The sequence below is a fragment of the Leopardus geoffroyi genome, chromosome D3 (genome assembly GCF_018350155.1).
Source record: "Leopardus geoffroyi isolate Oge1 chromosome D3, O.geoffroyi_Oge1_pat1.0, whole genome shotgun sequence".
Taxonomy (NCBI): Eukaryota; Metazoa; Chordata; class Mammalia; order Carnivora; family Felidae; genus Leopardus; species Leopardus geoffroyi.
In genome coordinates, this window is record NC_059339.1 from 13,399,794 (window position 1) to 13,406,666 (window position 6,873).

The window sequence follows — 6,873 nt, forward strand, 5'->3', positions numbered from 1 at the left end:
AAAGGCACCGAAGCCAAGAAACAAATAGTTATCCAGGACGGTGATAAGCACTGAGAAGAAAATAAAACTAGGCAGCAGGCTAAAAAGTGACAGAGAAGGGAGGGGCACTTTAGAAGTGGGGGAGGCAATGTTTCTGATGAGATCTGAGAGTGAGAAGGAGAGAGTCATGTGAAAACCCAAGGCAAATGTGTTTCAGGCAGCGGAAACAGCATGTGCAAAGGGCCTGGGGTGGGAATAAGTTTGGTGTGTTCAAGAGATGGAAAGAAAGCCAAGTGGTTGGAGCTCGATGGTCCAGGGGAGGGTTGACAGGATGAGACAAGGCCAGGGCCAGATCCTTAAAGGCCTTAAAGGCTGAGATAAGGAGTTGTTTCATTGCTTAGGTTTACCTCCCAACTAGACTGTGAGATCTATGAGGGTAGGGACCTTGTCTGTCTCAGTCACTGTTGAATCCCTTGGCACATGGCAGGTACTCAGTAAATACTGGCTGAATCAAGGAGTGAATATGCTACCCTACTGCCTCCTATACGCTCAGCACATTCCCTGTATGTTTTTTTTTTTTGAGCATCTCTCTCCTCCCACGGCTTTCCTCTCTTCTTTTAGGTGTCCTGTCCATCCCAGCACTATCTTTGACAATGCACTTCAACCATGTGATATGATCTACTCACAGACTCAAGGGTCTCCCTTCAGGGAGAGCTGAATCTCATAGAACATCTCAGAAAGCTCCCCACAAGCTTTATGATATCCCATGGTGGGGTCTCACATGCACGTGTATACAGTTCAAGGTCCCAGTGCCCCCTCAGATCAGCACAAGAAGGCTACCCTAACCCACCAGCTGTTAGGAAACTCGGTCACGTCAATAATTCCTATGCCTTGCTCTACCCCGGTGCCCGGGGGGAGCAGGAAGTTAATTAGCTTTGCCAGAGAGGCCCTGTGAAATGTTTGGAACTCTGCAGCCTGAGAACCCCCTAAACGCAAGGTGCAATTCGGCATTCCAGCCCCAGCCTGGGCTCACTCGGCCAGATCTCACACCTGTTCACAGTGTTGGGCGGTAGTTACAAACAGTGGACACTTGTGAGTCAGCAGGAGGACAGGAATAGGGACACCCCTGTGCTGCGTCTGAGTTGTTGCAGAGTTAACTTAATGATGAAACAATCACCATACATTCTCCTTCTCTGGGGAGCGCAAATGGTTTTATAAACACCAGGCCTAGGGCGACTGAGGGGGGAAGGAGGCGGGAGGTTTACCTTGGGTGGGGAGTGAGCGTTCAGTCCATTAAGGGGAGTCTAAGAGCAGAAGTTAATGGTCCCCCCAGGCCTGCAAGTTAATTCGGCCTTGAAAATAGTTCTCAAAATCCATTTGCCAACCACTTCTGCCCACACTGATCTCCACGCCCCGCCTGCAGCTTCCCAGAACCACTCATGGTTTGCTCGGTCTGACTTATTCTAAGACATCCGGAAGTCACTGACCCAGGACTCAAAGAGTGGGATGCATTCCTTCTGTATGTAACACAGGGTCCGGACTAGGGTGAGGCAAGTGAGACATTTGCCTCTGGACCCAAATTTCAGTGGTTGCCAAAAAACTCAACGTGTAATCAAGACAAAATATGGAATGCAATATAAAAAAAAAAAAAAATTAAGACTGATGGAAAATACCCATGGGGAACAAATATCAACATTCATAATAAAGACAGGGATCTTATCCTCACTCACCTGACTCCTACTGTCACTTGAATGACCTTGACCCTTAGTCGCATGACCTTGGTGCTCACCCATCTCACTATGTCCCAGCTCTGATGCAAGCTGATTTTTCGGTGGTCTGTAAGGGAATATTTTAAATTTTAATACTTAGGTGTATATATATATTTTTTTCACGTTTGTTTGTTTATTTTGAAAGAGAGAGTGAGCAGAGGAGGGGCAGAGAGAGAGGGGGACAGAAGATCCAAAGCAGGCTCTGCTTTCACAGCAGAGAGCCTGATGTGGGGCTCGAACTCACGAACCACGAGATCATGACCTGAGCCGAAGCTGTGAACGCTCAACTGACTGAGCCACCCAGGAGCCCCAGTACTTAGGTATATTTTAAAAATTATGGCAAGTGCTCCCAGCTTTCCATTTATGGCAGAGAGATGACATTTTTCTTTCTCTTTTCTTTTAAAATATGTTAATTTCAATAAATAAAGAACCGGGGCACCTGGGTGGCTCAGTCGGCCTAGCATCTGACTTCGGCTCAGATCATGATCTTCTGGTTCACGAGTTCAAGCCCCACGTCAGGCTCTGTGCTGACAGCTCAGAGCCTGGAGCCTGCCTCGGATTCTGTGTCTCCCTCTCTCTCTGCCCCTGTCTCACTCATACTCTGTCTCTGTCTCTCTCTGTCTCAAAAATAAATAAAACATTTAAAAAAATTAAAAAGGAAGAAAGAAAGAAAGAAAGAAAGAAAGAAAGAAAGAAAGAAAGAAAGAAAGAAAAGAAAAGAAAGGAAGAAAGAAAGGAAAAGAAAGAAAGAAAGAAAGAACGAACCAAGTTCATTTAAGGAAATTTACTGAGTAAATAAATAACACAGGCAGTTTGTGCATGTGGTCAACCCCCTGGTTGGGGGTGCTTGGGCAAAACTCCACCTGTAGCCCCACAGAAAGCAGGACCAGGTTAACATCTGTCCCTTATTGGACAAAGGAGACTTCTGACCTAAAGCAGGCCCTTAACAAGAAAAGCCCTGGACCTCCCTGAGCCCCAAGCTCTTTGCCTCTAAAATGGGGCTCACAATACCCACAGAGAGCAGTGAGGTTTATAGGAAATGATTATGGGATGCTGAGCCGATATCAACAGGGCCACATGAAGACTTTAGTGGGCCCTTTCCCCTATAAAAAAAAAATACTAAAAATTATATTTAATGATTGTGTGGATATAAAGAAGAATACAATTCAGCCTCAATTATATCCGCCTTTACACCAGCCCAGTCAAGGTATGCATCTTGCTCATCGCAAGAAGTGAAATATTTTTGTGGGTCCCTAGACACGTACCGTGGCTACAGGCACTGTACTTGCTGTGGTCAACAGAGAAGCTGGCCCTGAGCACCCTGGGCGAGCACTTACGTACACGATCCTGTAATCTTCCTAACGTCACAAGGCAGTCCCTCTCAGTTACAGTTTATCCACGAGGAAAAAAGAAGGCCCAGAGAGTTCTAGCAACTTGCCCGGGGTCACACAGCCAGGGAGTAGCAGGGCCGAGATTCGAACCCTGATCTGCCTGCTTCTGGAGTCTTCCCCCCCCCCCCCCCCCCGCCATGCCCAGGACGTGAAATAATGTGGGAAGCTGCCAACGCCTGGGTGATTGCATCCATTGGTAAGGGAAACGGTCTGTTGTTAGGTGCAGAGTGGGCTCCCCCAAGGTCCACGAGGGGCGAGCAATCAGCAACAGGACCCCGGTGTCCTTGCCCTACTAACTTGGCGGGGGCCGTGTGGCCCGCATGCTCAGGCCGGTTGTCGGCGAGTCTGTGGGCATGTAAGCCGCCATCCCCAGACAGCGAGATGTCCTCAGAGCCTCTAGGACGCCCGGCACCGAAGTCCGGTGGGGCGGGTTGCCATTTGCTTCGTGCTCCTGTGTTCTTGAGGGAAGGACAAAGAGAAAGAGAGAGAAAGAACTTTGGATGCAGACCAAAGCCACTCGGGTGTTTCGCTGTGCGTCCCCTTGCAGGCTCCTCAGTGAGGAGGGCCTGACAAGTGTCACGTGAACAAGAGGTCAGCGCCATTCCGTTCCACGCACGCGACCCTGCAATTTTGAACAATTGTGGCTTGAGACAAAGATCCTCCCTGGGAAGGAAAATCCATCCGAGGATGCAGTTTCCAGCTTCGGCGCTTCTTGAATTATACATGGGCAACCCCCCCCCTCCCGCCCCCCCGAAGGCGGCTTTTTAAGCCGTGAGGGGAAGGCATATAATTTTGGTCGCTGGCATTCTGCTACAACACTTGCTGAAGTGGGGCCCCTCCCATAGCCAAGTGGCGTTTGCCTCGAAACCAAACGGGGGATGTCTGACGCCTCAAATAGCTCCAAGCTGCCAGCAGAAAGGATGCTGAGTTCGCCACGGTCTTGTCGGTCTTGTCTCCTCGAGGCTGGAAGCAACGGGAACCTGGGCTCCGGGCCCTCCGGGGCGCTGGCCTGGCGGTGGCTGCCCTTGCTGGCCGGGCAGAGCGAGCGGTGCTGTATCCAGCCGGAAAGGGCGGCAGGAGACTGGAGAAGCCGTCGGGGAGATGGTAGGTCCGGGTCCAGATGGCCCCAATGTCAGGCCAGGACCAGAGGGGACAGTGCCTTCCCTTTAAAGAGGTCGGTAGCTGCAAAATGCTACCCGTCAGAAGAGGCTCCTGGGTACTTTTGTCTCCCCAGGTTTGCCCAAGGACAGAGTGGGCAAGGGCATTTGAAGGTCCGGAGTAGACCGGGGTCATTTGGGTCGGTGGCGGCTAAGGGCGTGGGCGTTGGTGACAGTCATGGGTTGGAATCGTGCTTTGTAACTTATTAGCTATGTGGCCCTGAGAAAGTCGCTGCACCTCTTAGAGCCTCAGTTTCCCTGTCTGTAGAACGGGCTCATCGCCTGCCCCACACTGTTGCTTTGAAAAGGAAACGCGCACGCAAGTGCCTTGAGCACAGCAGCTGGGCCGATTTTAAGCGCTCAAAATACGGTAGCGATCATGATGATTGCATCGTGAAGATAAGGAAATGACAAGTGCTATCCGTGCCTGGTGGTAACTCAGTGGGTGGGTGTGCATGTAAATGCCTGTGTGAGCCCACGTGCCCTTGAATGTGTGTGTGTGTGTGTGTGTGTGTGTGTGTGTGCACGCGTGTGTCTGTGCACGGGCACATGCCCCAACCAAAGGTCGGGAGACGAGCATTCCCTGCCCTAGATGTGGAAACCCGAGAAGGGCAAATACTTCATTATTTAGATTCAAAAGCTACTCATTAGGCGAGACCAGAGCACTTAGAAAGCCAAGCTGACCCACAAGTGTGAAATGTTATTATAAGTAATGACAATGATTACTGGATGAGGGGGTGAGCAGAGAGAGGGAAGCCTGAGAGGTTAATGTCCATTAACTACCAGAAATTAGGAGATTGCATTTCTGCTTCCAGGCTAAACCTAACAGTCTGTTTATTTACCTCACAGGGAGCTCTTAGCACATCAAAAAGGTATTTAAAACACAACCCACCCCCCCCCCCCAACAATTAGCTCTAGGAAGAAGAGTAAATATGGACGCAATTTATCACTCGGAGCGCCCTGCTATCAGAGACAGATGCCGTCAGTTAAATAAAACAGACCCGAAGACCTGCCAGAAAGATCAACCCGAGAAACAATTGGCTAATTTGCTGATCGGCAGTGGACAGTGGGCCTTTGGTGACACACACACCAGCCATATCTTTCTGCTAATTCTTACCCGAGTTACACGTTGCTTTTTGCACCCAGCGGGAGAAGAGACACTGAGCGTCTTTAACCGAAAAACGTAACAGAGGTAGGTCCAACCCTGCAAAAGCCGTACGACTGCGGCTTTACTGCAAGGGGCCACCAGACATCCCAGTTCGCCGGGGACCGTGGTTTTCCCTGGGGACGTAGGGCGTTCAGCGCCCAATCCCGGACAAACAGGGATGGTGGCCCCAGGTGCGAGTGACAGTCAACCCCAGGGGGAAGCAACATTGGGTGAAAGCTGGCTTGTGCCTAGCCTTGAAGAAATCCTACCTGCCCCCATATGGCAAAACAGACTGTGAACCCATTAGCAGTAAGAATGTGGGGTCACGTGGGACCTGTGCGGGAGGTGCACCAGCCAAGGTAAAAGTCCAGGGAGACCTCGGAGAGGCGAACGCGCGGGGGGCCGGAAGAGGATCTTGGACAGACAGACAGCTTTTCGCTTCGCAGAGCCCTGCTGATGCAAAACCGCGGAGCCCGGCCTCGCTCATCGGACCCCAGACCCTCCGCCCCTTCCTCAGGATATATCCGAGCGTGTGCTGTATAATCCGGGGCCGTATCCACGAAATGCACATAATTCTCCCCCTTCAGCTGTTGCCACTGCTTTCTGAGACTCCGTATATAAATATCTGTGCGTGTGCGTTTGTGTGTACATTTCCTGACATATTTACGAAGTCTCAGTTTGCCAACCTTTGGGGCATAATGCAAGAACTATTTTTCATCCTAATCTGCTGTAATGACATGTTTTATTATACTATTTCAGCTGTTTCCATTGCTTTCGCCGGGCATGTTTTATGTATTTTAACTAATGCTTTGATTTTAGTGCAGTGTGCCCTAAGGTGAGTTCACAAAGCCTTACTTTGGGAAATCCGTGGGGAGTCACAGCACTGGCCGTGGAGGGCTCGACCCACACGCATCGCACAACCAGGCTCAGAGGAAAGGGTGTCTGAAATGCAGGGCCGGAAGTGCACACGCTTGAAGGCGGGCCGGCAGGGCCAGCGGCCTGGCCTGGTGTTCAGACTAGGGCTTTTGCCCCCGTTTTAGCCCTGAAGTTCTGGCCCCCTGGAACCTCCTCCCTTCGGAACAAAGCAGGATGTTTGGGCACCTTACCAAGATGGCAGGTTGGACAGCTGGGTGGGCAGGTTCTTAGGAGCTAGAGGGTCTCGTTTGGCCCAGAGAGAGCCTGGGGTTTGCAATGCCCTCTGCTTAGTTTCAAGCCCCAGCTCTGCCAGCTACTGCAATGGTCATTTTTGATTCTGAGCAAGTCAGTTACACCCTCACTAGGCCTCAGTTTCCTCATCTGGAAGACGGGGCTGGGAACACCTATCTTGCAGGACAGTGATAACAGATGGCAAAAGCAGTGTGGGTTCTATGCCTGGCACACAGCTTCCCTCTTCCCCAGTCTAACGACGAGGGAGTGGGGCCGGATGCCTC

At 50.9% G+C, this 6,873-nt stretch overlaps 1 long non-coding RNA gene across 1 annotated transcript; it reads left to right on the forward strand.

Annotated features, from left to right (window-relative positions):
* The first annotated feature begins 4,438 nt into the window (after positions 1 to 4,438).
* On the forward strand, positions 4,439 to 6,166 carry LOC123587386. The gene is made up of 2 exons (XR_006707274.1): positions 4,439 to 4,741; positions 5,209 to 6,166. It is a non-coding gene; the product is annotated as an uncharacterized LOC123587386 (long non-coding RNA).
* Positions 6,167 to 6,873: the final 707 nt, after the last annotated feature.